Below are 21,146 nucleotides of genomic sequence, written 5' to 3' on the forward strand. Positions count from 1 at the left end.
TCTCCCCTCAAACTTCACTATCTTTTCTCCTACAGGTTGAAACAGCCAGACATAGCAAATGTCCAACAGCAGCTCCATCAGCCACTTCCTCCTGCTGCCATTGGCAGACACGCGGCAGCTGCAGCTCCTGCACTTCTGCCTCTTCCTGGGCATCTCCCTGGCTGCCCTCCTGGCCAACGGCCTCATCATCAGCGCCGTAGCCTGCGGCCACCTCCTGCACACGCCCATGTTCTTCTTCCTGCTCAACCTGGCCCTCACCGACCTGGGCTCTATTCTCACCACTGTCCCCAAAGCCATGCACAATTCCCTCTGGGACACCAGGAACATCTCCTACACAGGATGTGCTGCACAGCTATTTATGCTTGTCTTCTTCCTTGGGTCAGAGCTTGCCCTGCTCACCATCATGTGCTATGACCGCTACGTGTCCATCTGCAAACCCCTGCACTACGGGACCCTCCTGGGCAGCAGAGCTTGTGCCCACATGGCAGCAGCTGCCTGGGCCAGTGGCTTTCTCAATGCTCTCATGCACACGGCCAATACATTTTCCCTGCCCCTGTGCCAGGGCAATGCCCTGAGCCAGTTCTTCTGTGAAGTGCCACACATCCTCAAGCTCTCCTGCTCACACTCCAAACTCAGGGAACTTGGGATTATTGTGGTTGGTTCCTGTTTATCTTTTGGCTGTTTTGTGTTCATTGTTTTCTCCTATGTGCAGATCTTCAGGGCTGTGCTGAGGATCCCCTCTGAGCAGGGACGGCACAAAGCCTTTTCCACCTGCCTCCCTCACCTGGCCGTGGTCTCCTTGTTCATCAGCACTGGCATGTTTGCCTACCTGAAGCCCCCCTCCATCTCCTCCCCACCCCTGGATCTGGCACTTGTCTCAGTTCTGTACTCGAGTGGTGCCTCCAGCCCTGAACCCCCTCATCTATAGCCTGAGGAACCAGGAGCTCAAGGCTGCAGTGTGGACACTGATCACTGGAAATTTACAGAAACATAAAATGGTTGCCAGTTTCAGAAAATATCTTGTAATAAACATCATCTTTGATAGCATTCGTTGGTTTGGTTGTTGGGTTTTTTTTCTTTGTTTTAAATTTCAGTGATGTTCACAATGCAGTCATTGTTTGTGTCCATTCTTCTTTTGTTCTCTGACCGCTTCTCTGGCCCCTAAGTGTGTCAATAAGAAGCTGTGCTCTCGGGTGGCTTTTAAACAAACAAAAAGATCTTTCTAAGAAAATTTCACTGGAGACCCCATTTTATTCCCTTCTCTGTAGCGCAGCAGCAATGTCTGTGTGCAGAGCTGGGGGCAGATCAGTGCTGGCACACAGCTGTGCCCAGGAGCAGCAGCACTTGGTGTTGCCAGTGCTGCTCCCGTGCCCCTGCCCCGCTGCCCTCCTGGCCCTGGTGGTGCTGTAGGGCCTGATGTGCTCTCGGGGCCGGGCACAGTGCTGGGGGTGGCAGTGCCGGGGCTGCAGCAGGGACAGGCCATGGGCACTGCTGGGGCAGCGCTGACGCCTCAGGGCAGGGCCTGGGGGCTCCAGGCTCCTTGCCCAGGCTCTCTCCAGAACACTCCCAGGCCAATGCTCAGCAGAGAAAAGCCCCGTGAGCAGCCCCAGGGTAGCCGTGGACAGGGTGGGGGCAAACAGCATCACACCATGGGAACGTCCCTTGGGGAGCAGGATCATCCTCCAAGTGCTTCAGGAATTGTCTGCAGGCTCCTGCAGTGCCTGGTGCTGTTCCCTTGCCAGAGGCAGCACAGGCCAGGGGGGCACATCTGGGCTGCTGTGTGTGGCTGTGGGGCTCCCTGTTCTGGGCAATGAGGAGGGGCTGCAGAGGCTCTGCAGGACTGACAGGATGGGCTTTGGGGCTGTGAGGAGAAGCTGAGGGACCTGGGCTGCTGGACCTTCTGAAGAGGAGGCCCAGGGCTCATCCTGCAACTGCTCTAAGGGTGGTTTCAGAGAATCACACAATCAGCAAGGTTGGAAAAGACCTTGGAGATCATCAAGTCCAACCTGTGTGCTGACACCACCTTGTGTCGCCTGAACCTCCTCTTCTCCAGGAGAAACATCCCCAGATCCCTCAGCCAGTCCTCACAGGACTTGTGTTCCAGACCCCTCACCAGCCTTGTTGCCCTCCTCTGGACATGCTGCAGCCCCTCCATGTCCTTCCCAAATTGGGAGCCCAGAACTGGACACAGCACTCGAGGTGTTGCCTCACCACTGCTGAGCACAGGGTAAAGATCACTGCCCTGCTCCTGCTGGCCACACCATTCCTGATCCAGGCCAGGTGCCATTGGCCTTCTTGGCCACCTGGGCACACTGCTGGCTCATGTCCAGCCTGCTGTCCATCAGTGCCCCAGGTCCCTTTCTTCCTGGCTGACTCTCCAGCCACTCTGTCCTCCAGCCTGTAGCACTGCAGGGGTTGTTGTGGCCAAAGGAAAGGACCCATGGCCCTTGGTCTTGTTAAACCTCACACTATTGGATTTGGGCCCTGGATCCAGCCTATCCAGGTCCCTCTGCAGAGCCCTCCTACCCTCCAGCAGATCCACACTCACACCCAGCTTGGTGTCATCTGCAAATTTGCTGATAGTGGACTCAGTCCCCTCATCCAGATCATCAGTGCAGATACTGAAATCCACGCTGGCTGGGACTGATCCCTCGGCCATCCTGTGGGTGCCATGTGTGATGGCTCTCAAGGTGATCTGTTCCAGAACCTTGCCTGGGCACCGAGGTCAGGCTGACAGGCCTGGAGTTCCCCAGATCCTCCTTCCAGCCCTTCTTGGGGATGGGCTCACACTGGCACCTCCAGTCCTCTGGGACCTCCCTGCTGAGCCAGGACTGATGAGAAATGATGGAGAGCAGCTTGGTGAGCTCATCCACCAGCTGCCTCATCTCCCTTGGATGGATCCCATCTGGTCCCAGAGACACCTGTGAGCATCTGAGTGGCTCAGCAGGTCACCAGCTGCTTCCTCCTGGATGACAGGGGGGCTGTTCTGCTCCCTGTGCCCATCTACCAGCTCAGGAGAACACTTGTCCTGAGGACAACCTGTGTTCCTGTTCTAAACTGAGGCAAAGAAGAGGTTAAGTACCTTCCACATTTTCCTCACCCTTGGTAACCTTATCCGCCAATTAAGATTGGAGGTTGTCCTTTCCCTTCCTTTTGCCATTAATTGTATTTTATAAAGACTTTTTATTATCCTTCACAGAAGTGGGCTGCTTTAAGACCTAATTGAGGTTTCACCTCTAATTTTCTTTCTGCATAACATAACAATATCATTTAACATTTCCTGAGTTGCCTGTCTAAAGGTGATGCACCCTCTTATTTTCCCCTGAGTTCCTGGAAAATTCTTCTATGCCCAGCCAGGCCAGTCATTTTCATCGGGAGCTGACTTTTTTGCAGAGGGAAAGGCTATTCCTGCTCTTTCAAGATTTCTTTCTTGAAGTGCGCCCATCCTGCCTGGACATCCTTGTTTTTAAGGGCTTTTTCCCTTAAGGAAATCAGTACTTTTTTTCAATACTCCCTAAATCTGCATCCTGAGCAGGCCAAGTCTGCTCTCCATAAGTCCCGTGTAGAAGATGTGTTGAATGAAGGTGATTTTTGAAAAGAAAGAAAAACAAAATGAAAACAAAACCAAAACACGGGCAACAGCCAGAGTCAAACACCTTCTTCACAGAAGTAGTGGTGAATGCTCCATTTATTGAGGGTACACAGGGGTTCTTTTATACATATATCATTCTGGTGCATTAGCTGTTCACAAGGCATTTTTACTACTCGCATTGGCTAGTGTTATCTGCATAAGCATTCCTTTGCAGTTACCTGTTTACACTCTGTTGAGGGAAAAATCTGCTTCTCAGGCTCAACATCCTTGACAGTGCTAAAACAAGAGAACTTTCCCAGCACTGTCAGGCCTCTCTATGTCTGTGTCCAAAACTCCCTGCTACAATTCCCCCCTTTTTCTTTTGCACAAGCTAAGCATTAGATATTGTCTTACGCAACATATTCTTAATACAAGACATTACGAAACTTAGTACTAATAATCCTAATAATATAACAAACACTTGTTTAATAACAAGCTTCAGCTATCTTGTAATCCTAAGGTTACTTAACTAATCTCTAAATACATTATCACTTTCTTTTACATCACGTAATTTGTTCTTCATTAATTGCAATTTTTGTGAATTGATCCAGAATGGTTGGACAGGTTCATTCAACGCACTCCTTCAAACTCTTCTCACCTCTAGTTATGTACTAAAAGCAAAAATCAGTCGTAGCACGGTTTGTAAAACAGCATGATTAACACTGGTAACATCTGCTGATAGCTCATCTAAAATTTGACTAGTTAAATTCAGTTCTGATTTGGTCCAACATGCCATCTGCTTTAATGTGGTCATTGCTCTAGCGGGCTGTTGCTCCTGGTATAAACATGGATGTTAACACTGTCCTGGCTTGGGACCTGAATTTTAGGATCTCTCATGTCTGTACAGTCCAACTCATGTATGGCACGTTTTCTCTGAGTGACTTTTGCTAAAGTCTTCAATGTGGTTATGTTTAGGGGTGAAAGAGGCTAAGCTTCCCTAAATAGCATAGGCCCTCATGTGGGCTGGCTGGAACTCCCTCCAAGCACAGTCCCCACATATAAAATATTCCTGGTGGAAGGTGTTGCACTGGTTTGCCAGTCAAGTTACATTTGGAATAGAGTGTTGGTGTACACTGCCACTAGATAGTCAAGCTGAATTTATTGCAGCCCATTTCTGGCTATGTATATTTAGATTCTGCTCTGTGGGGGGCTCAAAGGACACCCAACCTCCCTCACTTCTATTCATAGATCTGGCATTCATAACTCCAAAGGGGTCTAATTCTTCAGGTGGTGAAGTAGGCGTATCATTAAGTTGCTCTATAATTTTTAACACTGCCAGCCTTCATCAGCCTGGGCGGCTGCGAAACCTGACATTCACACCGTGCTGTTTGCCACAGTAAAATTCAGCATTGTCTCATTTTTTCACATAACCTTTAAATGTGAGATCTCCAGAGGGGTGTTCCTATCAAACAAGTTCTGAATGGGTCTTGGGGATGGCCAGGCTAAGGCAAATAGAATCCTGTCCAGTCATTTTGGCAAATGTCGCCCCATACATTAGTTTTCTTAGAAAACTGATGAGCTAGTTGAGAAGATCCTGCAACACTTGTTGCCACCATGAGCAAAAGGCACGCAACACGCGAGAACGTCTTACCATGCAGGCCTGCCATATCTCTCTCTTAATGGCCCACACTGTCTGCGCAAATCTCCAATCTGCTACTCCACCAAATCGTCAGGAACAGGGTTAGGTATTCTCAGCACTACCTGTGCTGCTTGATAAAAGGCACCAAGGGTACCACTATAGCAATGGTCACACAAACCACCCTCACACCAAAGCTTTGGTTTGTCTCTCTCCTCAAAAGTGCACCACAAACTCCACAGCTCACTTCCATAACTATTACTTCCTGACGCTGAGGACACTCTTTTTTTTTGCCACTCATGCAAGTCCTGGGAAAGTTCCAACGATCCCAAGGGGCCTTGGCCGATCAAAAATGCTACAACCCAGTCTGGGTCAGGAGGGCATTTTTCACCAGCGGCCTCAACCACCACCTGTCTCAGCAAGGACTTGATGATCCGTGCTCTTCTTCCTTCTTCTCATTCCTTGCTGGCCGAGTCCATTTACTCGGTACCCATTGTGGTCCAGATGCAAAGCTCAAAGACTCGGGTGCAGCTGTTGTCAAATTCGCCTCACAGGTGTCCTGATCGCTGACCAGCAGGTTTCAGAGTGACAGATTCCAGGGCCCTTGGAGATCTGTCAGTCTGGGACAATTTGAGATCAGCTGCTCTGGCCAGAAGTGTTCCTCTTATCTTCTCCAGAGCTGACCATCTGGCTTTTTATCTTCAGAGGGCTTGTGGTGTTCACTGCGTGCAGAGGCTCACTGTGACCCTGTTCAGCATGAAAACTGCTTTGTCAGCATGCACGAGTAAAAAACCACTTCAGCCTGGCTCTACTTGCAGCTGCTGCAGCCACCCAACTTAGTAAGATATCTTTGGGTTTTCACCAGCTTAAGTCTTTAGTAAATAAATTCCAAGTGGACACTAAACAAGTATTTCACTAAGAGATGACGAAATGTTAAAATTAAAGCAAGTCAGACTGCAGATGTATTATATACATTAGAAATTCCAGTTGGTGGGGATCCATTCACTATGTAGAGAGAAATTAGTAATCAAGGTAATTACAAAGACAGAGCATTTGTTTCCTGCATGCGTTTCCAGGCTTGGAATCAACAGAGTTGACAACATGGAGAGTTCACTAGAGTGAACTCGGAATTCACTCTCAGGCAGGAGACTAGTTAAGAAGTGTTACTGATAACAAAGAAGAAAAGTTATAACACTGATTTTATAAATTACTTTGTTCTCATCTGCTTTTAGCATTTGTCTCTTACAAGTCTTCATCCATTCCTGTAGAAACCTAACTCTTTTTCCATTCCCTGTGGCAGCTCCCATCCCTAGTGATGGTTTGAATGCATGGGGCAGTCCTTGATGCTGAACACGTGGATGTGCAGGTGGCAGCAATTCTGGCTGCACACGCTGACACAGTATCGGAGCAGGTTAAACAGGGACAGGATCAGGGCAATCCAGAGGACAATATGCTCATCAATAAAGCTGTTAAAATGCTTGGTCAGGGAACAGCAATGCTGGGTCTATGAATGCTGTGTCATATAGATACATCTCACTTTCTTACTTTGGTCACGTGGGCAACCACCTGTGATTTGTGATCTTGGCAGCCACAGAGCCAAAAGTCAGGATGTAGAGGCAGAGATGCCTCTCAAAGAGCTGCAGAGCAGATTTCTTGTAGGTCATTACAGCCAAGGCAATCACGGAGCCAATATGAAGAAAAGGTGAAAGAACACTTGTTCCTGCTAAAGTGGATCAACTTTTGCCAACTCCAGTTTGTACAGGAGAATATGGTTCCTGCTACAGTACAAAAAGCTAGGAGTATTTTCACCTGAATGTTCAGTCTTGGATTCAGAGATTGCTAAAAAGGTGGTCCTCCAATCACTGCTAGTAAACGCATGATTATTATGAAGATTTGTATTTCAGTCACATCAATATAGCCAAAGCGCAGCTTTCCTGAGACGTACGTCTGTCAGTGTGTGCAGTAAAACATGAATGTCACAGCAAAACAAACAAAGAACATCCAGTCAGGGTTGGTGCTCAGCTGCACAGCAATAAAAGTTTCTAAAACCACAAAGACTCTGGACAATGAATCACAGCCATGATTAAAAAGCTCTCTCAACGGAGTGCTGCTATTTGTCCTTCTTGCTTGTTTTCCATCTGTAGCATCCAGGGACTGGAATGCCTCAGGCACAAGCAATGAATGTCCAGGGAGGTGCCTGCTCTGAAGCTGTGGAGCAGTAACATACTAATAACAGAGTTGTAAATATATTTATTAACAGTGTGATGATGGTGATCAGATTGGGGGCAGTCCAGGCTGGAGAATGGATATCTGCAGTATGAATCCAATCTAACATTGTTTGAGCACTTTTCAGATTTCAAGCCATGCTCTTTTAACTGTATTTTTTTTTTTTGCCTGTTGCAAAATTTTCCGTTCATGCTGCTCACACACAGGATTGCCAACTCTGAATACAACAGGACACGCTACAGGACATGCCATGTGTCCTGCAGGTGTCCACTGTCCTTCTAGTATAGCATTGCGTATAATTTCAGACTATCCAGTCACAGGTGGAGCAGGCGAAGGCATTGCCTGGGAACTGCTTTCTACAGTTTGTTCTAGCCATTGTTGCACTGGAGTTAACTGGGAGCTAAACGATGTCGGCTCCTCCTGATTTTATCATTTATTGTAGATAGCCAGGGGCTGGGGGTCAGGCTTGGGTCCTTTGCATTTCTGAAGCATATCAGGTTTGCTCATCATCAGAGACCTTTGCCTTGTTTGTCCCCACATTGTGTCCCACTGCAGGACATGATGAGAAAGTGTCCCCAGGTTCCAGTTAGAGCCCCTCGGTTCTAAGAGGTCCCAAAACGGCAGAGAGGTGTCCTTGGTTACAGAGTGACACAAGTGACCCTTGGTCACACAGGCCCTGCAGTGTCACACAGCACCTTTGGTTCTGTGGGCCTGCAGTGTCTGTTCTCCTGGTGAGCAGGGTCAGCACCAAAGACACAGACAAAAAGGGGGAACCTGGCCATGCTGTGCAGTGCCCAAACGTGGGAGCATCCCCCTGTGTGTGGACTCATCTGCAAATTCACTGTGGAGCCTGGCTTTGAAGAAGGTGGCAAAATCGAGGTCTATCACCTCCAGCTTTGTGCTGGCCAGGTTGAGGAAGAGGTTGTCATCCTTGATGTCATCTTCTAGGTCTTCAGCAGCAGCAGCCCCACCTGGTACACCTCCTCCAGGGGCTCCTTCTCCTTGCCTGGGGGTGAGACCAGGCTGTCAGTGTTCTGCCCAGGGCCCCAGCTGTCAGTGAACCAGGACAAGCCAAACCAGCTGGGATGGCAGCCACCAGTGCTGGGCAGACACACTCAGCTCCAGCATAAGGGCTGTGTGTTCCCATCTGTGATCCCTGTGCAGTGACACAGGCAGCAGAAAAAAGTCTGGGTTTCTTTCCTTCTGATTGCCAAGGCATGTGTGCAGCTGTAACTTACCAGGGCCCTGCATCAAAGGGTGCCTGTGGTTCTCTCCCATCTTCTATGGCAGATGAATATCCTGCATCCAAGGATCACAGAAAAGGTCTTCTAATGAGGGCCTTTCCAAGGATTACATGGATAAACACCACCTGATCTTGGCACTCTGGGGAGAGAAACCAGAAAGCGCCGGTCAGTTGGAGAAGGCTCCTGTCTGCTTGCCCCACTATTCCCATGCCCAGGCCATGCTGGATGTGCTCAGAGCTGGGCCTAAACTTTCCCATCAATTCCCTGTTTTGGAGGAGAGCAGGAGAGCAGGACATGTGCCACCTCCTCGGCAGCTGCCAGAGCAGGATGCTCACAAGCCCGCTGCTGTCTCCCAGCACTGGTATTGCCCCCGTGCCTGGAGATGAGGATCCACCTTGAGAGAGCCGTTCTGGCTGCAAGAGCTGATGGTCCCAGCTGATGTTCTGGCCCCTCCTGAAAGGGTGCTCCCCGCAGACCATCTGGTGCAGCAGGATGCCCAGGGACCAGATGGTAGCTGGCTTGCCATAGTACCAGCCAAAGTGGGTCCATTCCGGGGGACTGTATGATGGTGTTCCTATGGAATACAGATGGAGCTCATCGGGGGATGCTGCTGCCCAGAGCCTGGCCCCAGCATCCCTGGGCATGTGGGGTGTCCCCGCTGCCCTCTCGCCAGCACCTGGGACTTGTGGACAAAGTCTTTGAGGGAAAAGAAGCCACTGGTGTTGGAAGAGGGCAGCAGAAGCCCTTGCAATGCTGACCATGAAGAAGAAGAAACCACTCAGAGCTTGGGTAAAACAATGCATTCCTCCCCCCTGTCTGCATTGCCCCAAAAACATTATGAATCCAAAGAAAAGGAGGCAAGCAGAGCCATCCAAGCCCTTTCTCCCCTGCACACCAAACTGGCTGCTGCACAGGTTCTGGCTTCACCCCTCTCTGCCACCCCCCACACAGGTGTTTCTGTCAGGCTGGCTGCCCCAGTCCCAGCCCCAGTCCTGGCCAGAGTGGCTGGAAAGCTGACCCCCACCTGCCCCTGCTCAAAAGCAACTTGGCTGAAGATTCCGTTGGTGGCCTCTAGACCCCACAGTTAAAATAATTACAATCTTATAACTGAAACTTGATGATTATACAATTACTTAATTATGTAACTCAACCAGTAAGACCCGTTGGAAACAGGCCCAGGCCGTTGGAGGTTCAGGCTGCTATTGGCTGCTTGGCCAGGTGGCAACTGGCTCAGCCAATGAGAACTGACAGCACGTGACTTCTAATCTATATAAGGAAAAAAGGTCTTAATAAATTGGGCTGTTGCTTCATGACGTTTGCGTGTGTGTCGCTTTCCTGCCTCCCACTGTGATGACTCAGTGCCATGACTGGCAGCAAAAGGGAGAATCCCCGCTGCCCACCCAGGCTGGGTCATAAGATGTTGGGCCAGGAGATGTCCAGAATTGGGAGCACACCCCTTTGTGGCTCACCTGCAAAGTGAATGTAGGCTGTGTCTTGCAGGTAGGTGCCACAGCCGAAGTCGATCATTTGGCCTGCCCGGTGGCCAGGTCAATCAGGATGTTCTCTGGTTTGATGTCCCTGTGCAGGACCCGCACAGCTGGTGCAGTGCTGCACGGCCTCCAGCACCTGGCGGAACAGCTCCCGCGCCACCTCCTTCGGACAGGAACCCCCGTGCCCGAATGAAATGCCGGAGGTCCTGACATCGTTCGGGGCGCTCCAGCACCATGATGATGTCCTTGGGGAGCTCAAGCCACTCCAGCAGCTGGGCGACACCAGGGAAGCCAGTGGAGACCCTTGTGCAGCAGGACGATCTCCAGTGGTGCGCTGGTTGCCGTCGGGCTGCGGGAGGAGCACGATGCTGTCAGTGGGGCTGATGCCGTGCCAGGGGTGGGGAAACCATCACCCAGCCCGGGATGCTCTGCACCCTGTGCTGGCCCCACACCCGCTCTCCCCTCCATGCATCCTTGGGACTTTCACCCGCCAGGGGCTCGGCTAATCCCCGCCCAGCACGCCCCGGCTTCTCCCGCTGGACCCCTGCTCACTCACCAGCTGGGTACCAGTGCCGGACGCGGGGTTCCGTGGCACCCTTTTGATGGCCACCCTGCAAACCAAGGGGAGCAGAGGGATGAGCTCAGCACCCGCCCCTGCCCAGCCCCATCCTCCATCCTCCTGCGGCCCAGACGCCGGCCCCCGCCGCTCACCGGGGCGCCGTCCCGAGAGCCGCGTCGCCGCGAAGACGCGCTGCCGAAGCCGACGCGCCCCAGGAGCGACCCCCACTCGGTACTGCTCCTTGAGGCCGTGGCTGCGCCTTCCCTGCCGGCGAGACGCGGCTGTCAGCGCTCGGCCGGGGCCACGGAACGGCCCACCGAGCGCCCCTCAACCGCCCCGGGCCGGGCATCCCCAGGCGTTTCGCTCCTTGGGACGCGACAGCGGCGGCTCGGGGCCGGCGGCGCGCTGCCGAGCGGCGGAGCTCGGGCCGGGGAAGCCGCAGCGGAGGCGGCGGGAGCGGCTGCGCCGCGTGTGTCCTCTGCGGGGCCCGGGAGGAGCCGGGGCCGGGGCCGGGGCCGGGGCCGGGGCCGGGGCCGAGCATGGCTCAGGTGCAGCCAAAGGGCAGCGATGCCCCCTTGGCTCCAGGCACTGATGCCCGCCCAGCATCGCCACCGCCAGTACGGCCAGAGCCGGGCGGAGGGGAGACCGCGGTGGGACGCCGGGGGCGGGGACGGGGCAGCCCCGTCCGGGGCCGGGGGCGGGCTGGGGGCATGGCCCTGCCCGGCAGGGGAGAGGGAGACTGGGAGAGGAGGGGGACACCGGGAAAGGAGACCGGGAGAGTGTGCGGGACTGCGGGAGAGGTGCGGGACTGAGGGAGAGGGAGAGAAGAAGCAGGAGGGGGTTAACCAAATAGCTTTTTTGGGTTATGCCGCTGCTGCTGCTGCTGCTGCCGCCGCTGCTGCTGCCGCACCTAAAGCCCCGGGGCCGTTTTTCCCAGTGTCCGTTTGTCCGTTGCCCGCTCAGCCCCGCACCGAGCCCCGCGCTTCCCAGGGGCAGCCCCTGAGCCTGTCCAGACACGGGAACTTTGCAGTGTTGAGCCAAGACCCAGAGTCTTGACTCCTGCACGGTGGCACAGGAATCCCCTTGGCTGCTGCTCTGCTTTTTCCCTCCTGAGGGTCGGAGACTGTCAGAGCACGTGCCCTGAATGCAGCATTTGTACCTGACCCAAGCACTGCACCTGTGTCTCCAGCATTGCTTTCCAAGAAAAACAAGGGAAGGCAAACTGGATGTAGCTCATGGCATTTTACAGTGTCTAAAACTTGTCAAGTCATGGATCTTCAAGGTGAGATCCATTTGGAATTAAGGGGATGGAGAAGTAGTGCAAGATGGAAAAGGGGAGCATGGAAAAAAATTGGGAAACACATCCTGGATGTTTTCTTTCCATTTTCATTTCATTCTTAGAAGCTGGTTTCCGTTTTCCCAGAACCTTTCTCCTGTCTGCTCTTTCCAAGAAACTTTCCTGGAGAATGAGGTGCAGCTTCTGTCACAGGATGTGCCACACCCAACGGCAGCTTTCCGTTGGCCTTCCACACTGTGCATGCAGCAGGAGTCTTGCAGCAAAGCAGGACAAATATTTAATAAACCTGACAACTTGTTCTTTCTTTTCCTTGTGACTCTGGGGAGTTGTGCCATTGGTAAGGTTTTCATTGTTACTGTTCTCCCCTAAGAAAACAGGACAGGGGTACTGGTGATACCTGCTGGGAGTCTGTATCGTCCACCCAAGCAGGAAGAAGAAGAGGTGGACAACTTATTCTATAAGCAGCTAGAGAATGTTTCAGGATCCCCAGCCCCTGTTCTTGTAGGTGACTTTAACCTACCAGACATCTGCTGGGATCTTAATACAGCAGAAAAGAGGCAGTGCAGGAAGTTTTGGAGTGTATGGAGAACAACCTGTTGTACACAGCTGGTGTGAGCCCACCAGGGGATGACTATGTTAGACCTGTTGTTTGCAAATAGGAGAAGGACAGGTGGGAGATGTGGTGGTTGGAGGATGCTTGGGACAAAGTGATCAAGAATGAGAGGAGTTCTCGATTTTGGGTGAAATCAGGAGGAACATCAATATGACTTTTACACTAAACTTCAGGAGGGACAGACTTTGGCCTCTTTAGGAGACTTATTCAGCGAGTTCCTTGGGAAAGCAGCCTTTCAAAACAAAGGAGTCCAGGAAGGGGGGCATGCTTCAAAGAAGAGATCTTGAGGGCAGAGGAACAGACTGTGTGCTGAAAGATGAACTGACGAGGCAAACTGTCCATCCTGGATGGGCAACAGGGCTTTTGAAAGATCTTAGGAATAAAAAGAGGACTGTATCATCTTTGGAAGGAGGGTCAGGTGCTCTCAGGAGGTATTTAAGAGAGTTGCTAGGGCATGTAGGAAAAACAGTAGGGTGGCCAAAGCTCAGTTCAAAACTTAATTTGACAGCTTTTGTAAAGGATAATAAAGAAATGTTTTTACAAATATATTAGCAGGCAAAGGAAGGGTAAGACCAACTTTGTTGTCTACTGGATGTGTGAGGGAACTCAGTAACTGCAGATGAGGAGAAGGCAGAAGTGCTTGATGCCTTCTTTGCCTCAGTCTTTAGTGGGAAGATGGCTTGTCCTCAGGACAAGTGCCCTCCTGGGCTGGTAGATGGTGTCAGGGAGCAGAATGGTCCCCCTGTTATCCAGGAGGAGGCAGTCAGAGAACTGCTGAGATGCTTGGATGTCTCATAAATCTATGGGCCCAGATGGGATCCATCCCAAGGTGATGAGGGAGCTGGCAGATGAGCCTGCAAAGCTGCTCTCCATCATTTACCAACAGTCCTGGCTCACTGGTGAGGTTCCAGGTGACTGGAAGCTGGCCAATGTGACACCATTCACAAGAAGGGTGGGAAGGAGGGATCCTGGTAATTAGAGGCCAGTCAGCCTGACCTCAGTACCCGGGTAAGGTCATGGAGCAGTTTATATTGAGTGTCATCACACAGCACCTACAGGATGGCCAGGGTATCAGACCCAGCCAGCATGGGTTTTAGGAGGGGTAGGTCATGTTTGACCAGCCTGCTCTCCTTTTATGACCAGGGTGACCCACCTGGTGGATGTGGGAATGCTGTGGATGTTGTGTATTTGGACTTCAGCAAGGCCTTTTGACACTGTCTCCCACAGCACGCTCCTGGAAAAGCTGGCAGCCCACAGGCTTGGACAGGAGCACTCTTTGCTGGGTTAAGAACTGTCTTGCATGGCCGGGCCCAGAGAGTGGTGGGGAACGGTGCTGCATGCAGCTGGCAGCCAGTCACCAGTGGTGTTTCCTCAGGGGTCTGTGCTGGGGCCAGCTCTGTTCAGGATTTTTATTGACTACATAGGATGAGGTAATGAGTCTTTCCTTAGCAAATTTGCTAGATGACACCAAGCTGGGAGCAGTGTAGATCTGTGGAAGGAAGGAGGGCTCTGCAGAGGGCACCTGGAAACAGTTGGATGAGTGGATGGAGTCCAATAAGATGAAGTTTAATAAGTCCAGGTACTGAGTCCTGCATTTTGGGCACAATAATCTCCTGCAAGGTTGTAGTCTGGGGACTGTGTGGCTGGACAGCGCCCAGGCAGAAAGGGACCTGTTCCACTGATGGAGAGCAGGCTGGACATGATCCGCAGTGTGCCCAGGTGGCCAAGAAGGCCAATGGCACCTGGCCTGGATCAGGAATGGTGTGGCCAGCAGGAGCAGGGAGGTCATTCTTCCCTGTACTCAGCACTGATGAGGCCACACCTGGAGTGCTGTGTCCAGTTCTGGGCCCCCTCAGTTTAGGAAGGACGTTGAGATACTTGAGTGCATCCAGAGGAGGGCAACAAGGCTGGTGAAGGGCTTGGAAAACAAGTCCTGTGACGAGTGGCTGAGGGAGCTGGCTTGTTTGTTCTGGAGAAGAGGAGACTCAGAGGTGACCTTATCACTCTCTACAACTTCCTGACGGGTGGTTGTAGTCAGCTGGGGGTTGGTCTCTTTCTCCAGGCAGCAAGTGACAGAATGAGAGGCACAGTCTGAAGCTGCATCAAGGGAAATACTGGTTGGATATTAGGAAAAATCTTTTTTACGGAAAGGGCGATAAAATTCTGGAATGGTCCTGCCTGGGAGGGTGGTGGCATCACTATCCCTGGGATGTGTTTAAAAAAAGACTGGATGTGCACTCAGTGTCATGATTTAGTTGAGGTGTTACGGCAAGGATTGGACTCAGATAATCTTGAAGGTCTTTTCCAACATAGTGATCTGTGATTCCGTGAATTTATAGGGAATACAAGCCTGGTTGAAAGCAGAGAAAGGAATCTCCAGAGCCTGCAGCCAGACGTGGAGAGTTGTGTGATAATCATTTCCAACACCCCCATGGACATCTTCAAAGTGATCCAGAACATGAAAACGGGCTGAAAGAGGGAATTTGTTTCTGTGTTCAGTTTTGATGATTCTACATCTGATGCACTGATATAAGTCAAGAGTACAATCAGTTCATTGGAAGCAGCAGAACAAGCTCTCAGAGCAGATGACAGAAAGAATCTGAAAAGGAGAAATGCAGGGAATGACTTGGTGGACTTGGTCTGTAAGAAGGGTCATTTTGTCCAAATCATTTCCAATCCATTCCCTCTGCTTTTGTCCTTCCTAACAAGGCCGTTTGCATCTCAGATTTCCCATGAAATGAGAATCCTGAGCTTGTGGAACTGCCTGAAGATGCCCTGTTCCTCTGCAGGGACACTCAAACTGAAACAAGAGCCTGAACCCTGTCTTGGGAAGCCTCCTCCGAGCTGGAATTCATGCTGTGCTGGGAGAGGAGGAGGAGGAGGGGGAGAACGATGGGCGCTGTGTGTCAGGAGCAGGAGGTTTGGGCCGCAGGACATTCCGCCTGTGCCGCTGCCCCGCATTCGGCGGCCGTGCCCGGGGCTCTGGGCCTGGCCCCGCGTGCGCTGAGCTCCCGACACTGCGGGAGCTCCCCGGGCTGGGCTCAGGTCTGCTGGGACTGGGCAGCAGGCTGGGCTCCAACTGGGATCAGCAGCAGCTGGAAATACCTCTGGGCATCTCCACTTCGTGCTGCTGCTCAGAAGAAACAATGAAGTGAGCAGAGAAGTTCTGGTTTCTTTTTCTTCTGGTGTATTTTTTCATTTTATTTTTCACTCCAGAAGCAAATTCTGTGATGGCCTCTGTGAGTTGATTCTATTTCAGCAGCACCAGCAACAAGGCTGTGTTTGAGCACTGCAAATGTGGCCTGTGTGGCTTTAATTCTCCTCAACTTTGAGCTCAGGGACCTGTGAACATTTGGAGATCTGCTACTTACTATGCCAGAGTTCCCCATCATGAAAGCACTCTGAGTGGCACTGATCAAAAAACTGCAGTTTTACAGATAAAATTTCAGTGGCAAGCAGCAGAGGGGCAAGAGCAGCCATGATCTACAATTCCCAAGGCAAAGGCAGCAGCAGCCTCCTGCTGTCACCTCAGGGTGAGTAAAACAGTGCTGAAAACAGCGCTGGAACCCGATCCTTTCTTTCTCTGAGGGCTGGCTCAGGGCAGCACAGCCAGGCCGGGAGGAATCAGGGCTGTTTGTGGGTGATTGTTCGCTCTACTCCAGAAATTCAGCTGGAAAATCCCTGGGAAGCCGAGGCAGGAGCAGGTGGGAAGGGGCCGGCGCTGCTGCTGCTCTCCTGCCCGGGAGCCCCGGCTGGGCCGGGCCGGCGCCCGCTGCGCTGCGGCTCCTGCTGCTGCCAGAGCCGGGCGGGACTCAGGGGACAGGGAATGGACACGGGGGGACAGCAAAGGCCTGGGCGGCTGCAGGGATGTTGGCGCTGGGGCCAGCGCCAGCACACAGCTTCAGCCGCAATGAACCCCGAGGGAAACGCTGGGGAAAGGCTCCATTTCAGCCTTCTTTACCCATGGCTGGGAAGGGACCGAAATCAAAGGAGAACAAGCAGGGCCCGACCCCTTCTCCTTTGGGAGGAGCCCCGTGCCTGGGGCTGTGAGGGGCTGTGAGGGTCTGTGAGGAGCTGTCAGGGACCTTGAGGGGGAAAATGGTCTCTGAGAGGCTGTGGGAGGCCAGGCACTTCATGGAACCAAGGGTCCATTATGACACTACAGAACCAAGGAGATTCCTGTTGACAGCACAGAACCTCATGGAACCAAGGGGCCATTGTGTCACAGCAGGGCCATTGTGGCACAGCAAGGCCTTGTGGACCCAAAGAGACCATGGTGACGTTCTGGAAAAAAGAAGAGTCAGAGAGAGAGACTTGCTTTTTTGTATGTTTCTTTATTATCAAGCTTGGCCTTGGGGGAGAGCTTGCTTGCTCCCTGGCAACGCGGAGGAGGAGGTACACACAGCTTCACTCCACAGCGAAGCTGGGGACTCCCACCCCCCACTCACGGCTTTTTCCCTTGCCAGGGAGTCCGTTTCGCTTTGCTGATGAGGGGTCATCCAGCGATGGGGGACTCCTTCTCAGGTCACGGCGAGTAAATAGAGCTGCTTCGGCGGACCCTGTACTTCTTGCACTAGTCTAAAGTGCGACTTCAGTCCTGGATTCTGCTTTGGTTCTCTGCTTTTTGAGGTCTCTTGTTCTTGAGTTGTTCCCAGAATTCCAGTGTTCTTTTTATTTGCATATTCAGACACCATCCGGCGAATGGGAGCAGAGATACAGGTAATAAGGTGATAAATCAATATTAAAACAGGAATAAGGCAAATTCTTTATACAGAACTAGCATTAACAATCTTAATGAAATTACTTAACAATTAAGTAACTAAAACATAGATTATTTGAATAGAACTTATTTATAACAGACACCAAACAGGCGCTGTGCCACAGTATGCAATAAAGCAGTTAGTGTGTGTGGCATCGAGCAGAAACCAGGCAGAACCAGGGAGAGCTGAAAAACTTCTAATTACATCTGAACTGCCTGTTCCAGGGATTCTGTACTTGAGTGGAAGCCTGGGAACCAGATGAGAGGCCTGAAACTACAGAAACCAACTAACGAAACACCTTCTCTTTTTCAGACAGCTTGCAGGAGAGGGAAGGATGATGCTGGAGTTGGGATCCAGAGACTAAAGGGCACCTGCTCCGCCTCAGTGTTATCATCACTGCAGCTGCAGGGTGTCTGGGGGTCCTTTGAGGCAGGTGGGGCTTAGGGAAACGCACAGAGCTACACCATGTAGCTATTATCATACAGCATCCATGCCAACAGCAGAGAAGGCAAAGAGACACAGGAGACGATGCGTTTTTCCTTGTCAGCCTGAGGAATCCACAAGTGTAGAAATTGCTTCCTCCTGCTGCTGAGGACTCCAGGACGGTGTAGATGAATGTAGACGAGAGATCTCTGAAGTTAGGTTTTAGAAGATGAGGTTTATTGTAAGGGATGTGGGGGGCCTTGCTCTGAGCTGCCAGGCTGCAGCTCGTGGCAAGGCCTAGGAAGGTGGGGAAGGGAGAAGGTAGGGAGAGGAGATTCCAAGAGAGGAAAGTCCTCGGGAAAGGGTGCAAGCAAAGAGAGCATCCAGCCCCCCTGGGACCCCTTATCAGGGGGTCTTCAAGGTGGGCTGGAACAAGCCTTGGGCCAATGGGGTTACAGATACCTGATACTTCAGGGGAGGGGTACAGGTGTGGGATGAACCATACATTGAGGGGGTGAGGACAGAACATTCCATTTGACCTCTGGGTCTGGCTGCAGGTGACCTTCAGATGGTCACATAACTGTTTTCCCAGACATCCAGTATCTAATACATCTCAAACATCAAAACTTACTTTCAATTCTATGTCACCTACAGGTTTCTCATTCTCAGAATATAGGCAATCATATTTATAGGGCTTTCTGGCTTCCTCCTCCCCAACACACAGGAATCTCCATTTTTCCCAGCTTCCCTACAGCATCGGTGTACAGACACCACCGTGCCTTGGAGGATCCTCAGAAACCTCCCTTTACAGTGAGCAGAGAAACTGGCATTTCTCTGGAAGTGACCACGATCCCCCTTGGCAGTGCAGCTGTAACTGCGGTTTTACCTTGGGGAAGTTAAGTACCAGTCTCGTCTCTAAAAGCATCTTCAGTCACTTTACAAAGTGCCCCAGGAAGGGTAAAGAGGCACTTCAACACCAGCACACACCCCCTCAGCCATGCTGTTAAATGCCAGGAGGCAATCCAGGGACTTACCTTCTCCGCCCGGAAAGAGAATTGTCTGGCTGATACTTTACAGAGGGATCAATAAACTCGCAGGTAATGATTGTTTCTATTATCTTCTTCGTCACGCTGCCTGTCCCAGTGACAGCTTCACACCTCACACAATCCCGCACCGCCCGCGTGCAAGAGTCACTTGTCACCAGTGGGTGGTGGCAGGGTGTCACCCTGGTTTTTCTGAGTTTCTTTATTAGCCTTTTGATTTTCATAAATGGAGTCAGATCTTTTAGTTACTGTAGAATATTAGAGCAGTTTTTCTACCTTTCCCACAGAAGTAATATAAACAAATCCTTTGTTTTTCATTCTTTGTCCTTTGTTTGCATATTTCTAACCTGAAAACAATTGTAACTGACAATTCGTCTGGCCACTGAGGCTGAGGGGTGGAAACCCCAAAAAGCCAATCTCCTGCTAGACCCACAAATGTATAAAAAGTAAAAGAATAAACAAAGGGGGCTCTTTTCTCCGCTCTTTCAGCTGGGAGCTGGATCAGAGGAACCTCTGCAGAAATCTCTTGTCTGCGTGTGATTTCTTTGTGTGTCTCGGTGACAGCAGGGCATCCAGCAAATGCCCTGCATTGGCTCAGCACCCACCACGGGCCCTGTTCCTGCCACAGAGTTACGGTCACTGCCCGCTTTTCTTCCTGTCATGCAGCTCATTTATCCTGCACTCCGTTGTCTGTAGCACTGCACCCCAACAGCCACAAAAGGCACTTGTGAGAAACTCCCTCCCTTCTGCGTGGCTTTTGCTTTACTCTGTGCTCACTCCAGATAAACCACTTGGCGCTGTTTATTTCACTTTCTTTTTGGGCTTCTAGTCTAAGTGTAACTTAGTTCTCTGCCCTTCTTTGATGACTAAGCATGCAACACTGCCCCAAAAGAGCAGTATTTCCTTCCATCCCTACTTTGGGATCAGCACTGCGTTTTGGTGGCTGCGGAATCACAATAAAGCCTCACTGGTCTGATGGTGGCCAGCAAGGAAAGCAACTGGTGCCACCACAGAAACGTGTGGCCTTAAACCAGTTTCCTGAAGGGCTCTGCTCCTTCCCCCAGGCAAATGTCAAGGGACTGTGGAACAAGCCCAGGGGAGGGGATCTGATGGTTCCCCAGGCCCAGCCCGTGGTGAGGACCTCACCTGTGGGACACGGGAGAAGCCTCGCAGCACCATGTCCACAGACGCTCCTGGCTGCAGGTCCATCGACGGTGGCTCCAGCCCGAACACGGGGCGGGTACGTTTGGGGCTCTGGGAATCATCTTTGGCCTCGGGGCTGCTGGGGGCTGAGGTGCTCTGGCCCTCCTCCTCAGCTGGGCTGTTACATTCCACCTTCTGGAGGAGCCGATGGAAATGGTGGCCCCCGTTTGTCAGTTTGAACCGACGAATACAGGGAAGGAGGCTAGAATGGAAGCCAGGATGGAAAAGAGTATGAGAGCAGCTATTTCCCTGGTCATCATAATGCACCCAATGAGCAATCTGAGGTGTCAATAGCTTGGAGACTGTCTTCATTTCCAGCTCTTAACGTGGGCCGGAAACAGCGTCTGATAAGCTGCTCTTCTGATGTCATTATTGCCAAGAGAAATACGTTTAAAATGGTAATGTAGCATTTTCCAGATGAGGCTAACAGGACCTGGTGTTTTCCTCCAAAATGTTTGTTCTGGGGTGATTCTTACTCTTACTGTATTTTTTATTAATCTGTGCCCGAAATGGTTACTGAATCTCCCAGAACCTGCACTTGGGGCCCTTGTGCGTGGGGCATGATTGCAGGCCTTTTTGAAAGCTGACTCGCAGGCAGTTTCTGGATGATCCCAGCAAGCTGCTAAAAATCATCTGTCTGCTCCAGGAGAGGAAACCAGGGGAGCAGGGCCTCTCTCGTTCGTAGCAGCTTTGGCTTTGCGCTGGCAGCCATTTGCAGAAACTTCATTTTGCAATCAGAAACTGTTTTGAAGTGAACTTTGCCAACTCTGCTGGCAGCGGAAAAACGAGCGAGGTCCTGGGCAGGCAGGGCAGCAGCAGAGCCCGCGAGCAGCACGAGGAAGCGGCGGCAGCGGCGGTGCGGACCCCACACACAGCAGCAAGTTTCCATCTGCCTCTGGAACTGCTCTGCGGGCTCCTGCCTTCCCGGAGGGGGCTGTCACCCTCCTGTCTCTTTGTTCCCGGGGCCCCTGCCTGCCTGGGAGGTGCCGTTTCGGAAGGGAAGGGAAGGGTGATGCCATCCTCCCTTGGTCCCTCAGCCACACGGAGGGACCGCCTCATCCAGGCACCATTTCGGGAACCT

At 51.8% G+C, this 21,146-nt stretch overlaps 1 pseudogene; it reads left to right on the forward strand.

Moving 5' to 3' along the window:
* The first annotated feature begins 403 nt into the window (after nt 1-403).
* On the forward strand, nt 404-926 carry LOC120747709 (olfactory receptor 14J1-like; annotated as a pseudogene).
* The last annotated feature ends 20,220 nt before the right edge of the window (nt 927-21,146 follow it).

The sequence above is a fragment of the Hirundo rustica genome, unplaced genomic scaffold (genome assembly GCF_015227805.2).
Source record: "Hirundo rustica isolate bHirRus1 unplaced genomic scaffold, bHirRus1.pri.v3 scaffold_180_arrow_ctg1, whole genome shotgun sequence".
Lineage (NCBI taxonomy): Eukaryota > Metazoa > Chordata > Aves > Passeriformes > Hirundinidae > Hirundo > Hirundo rustica.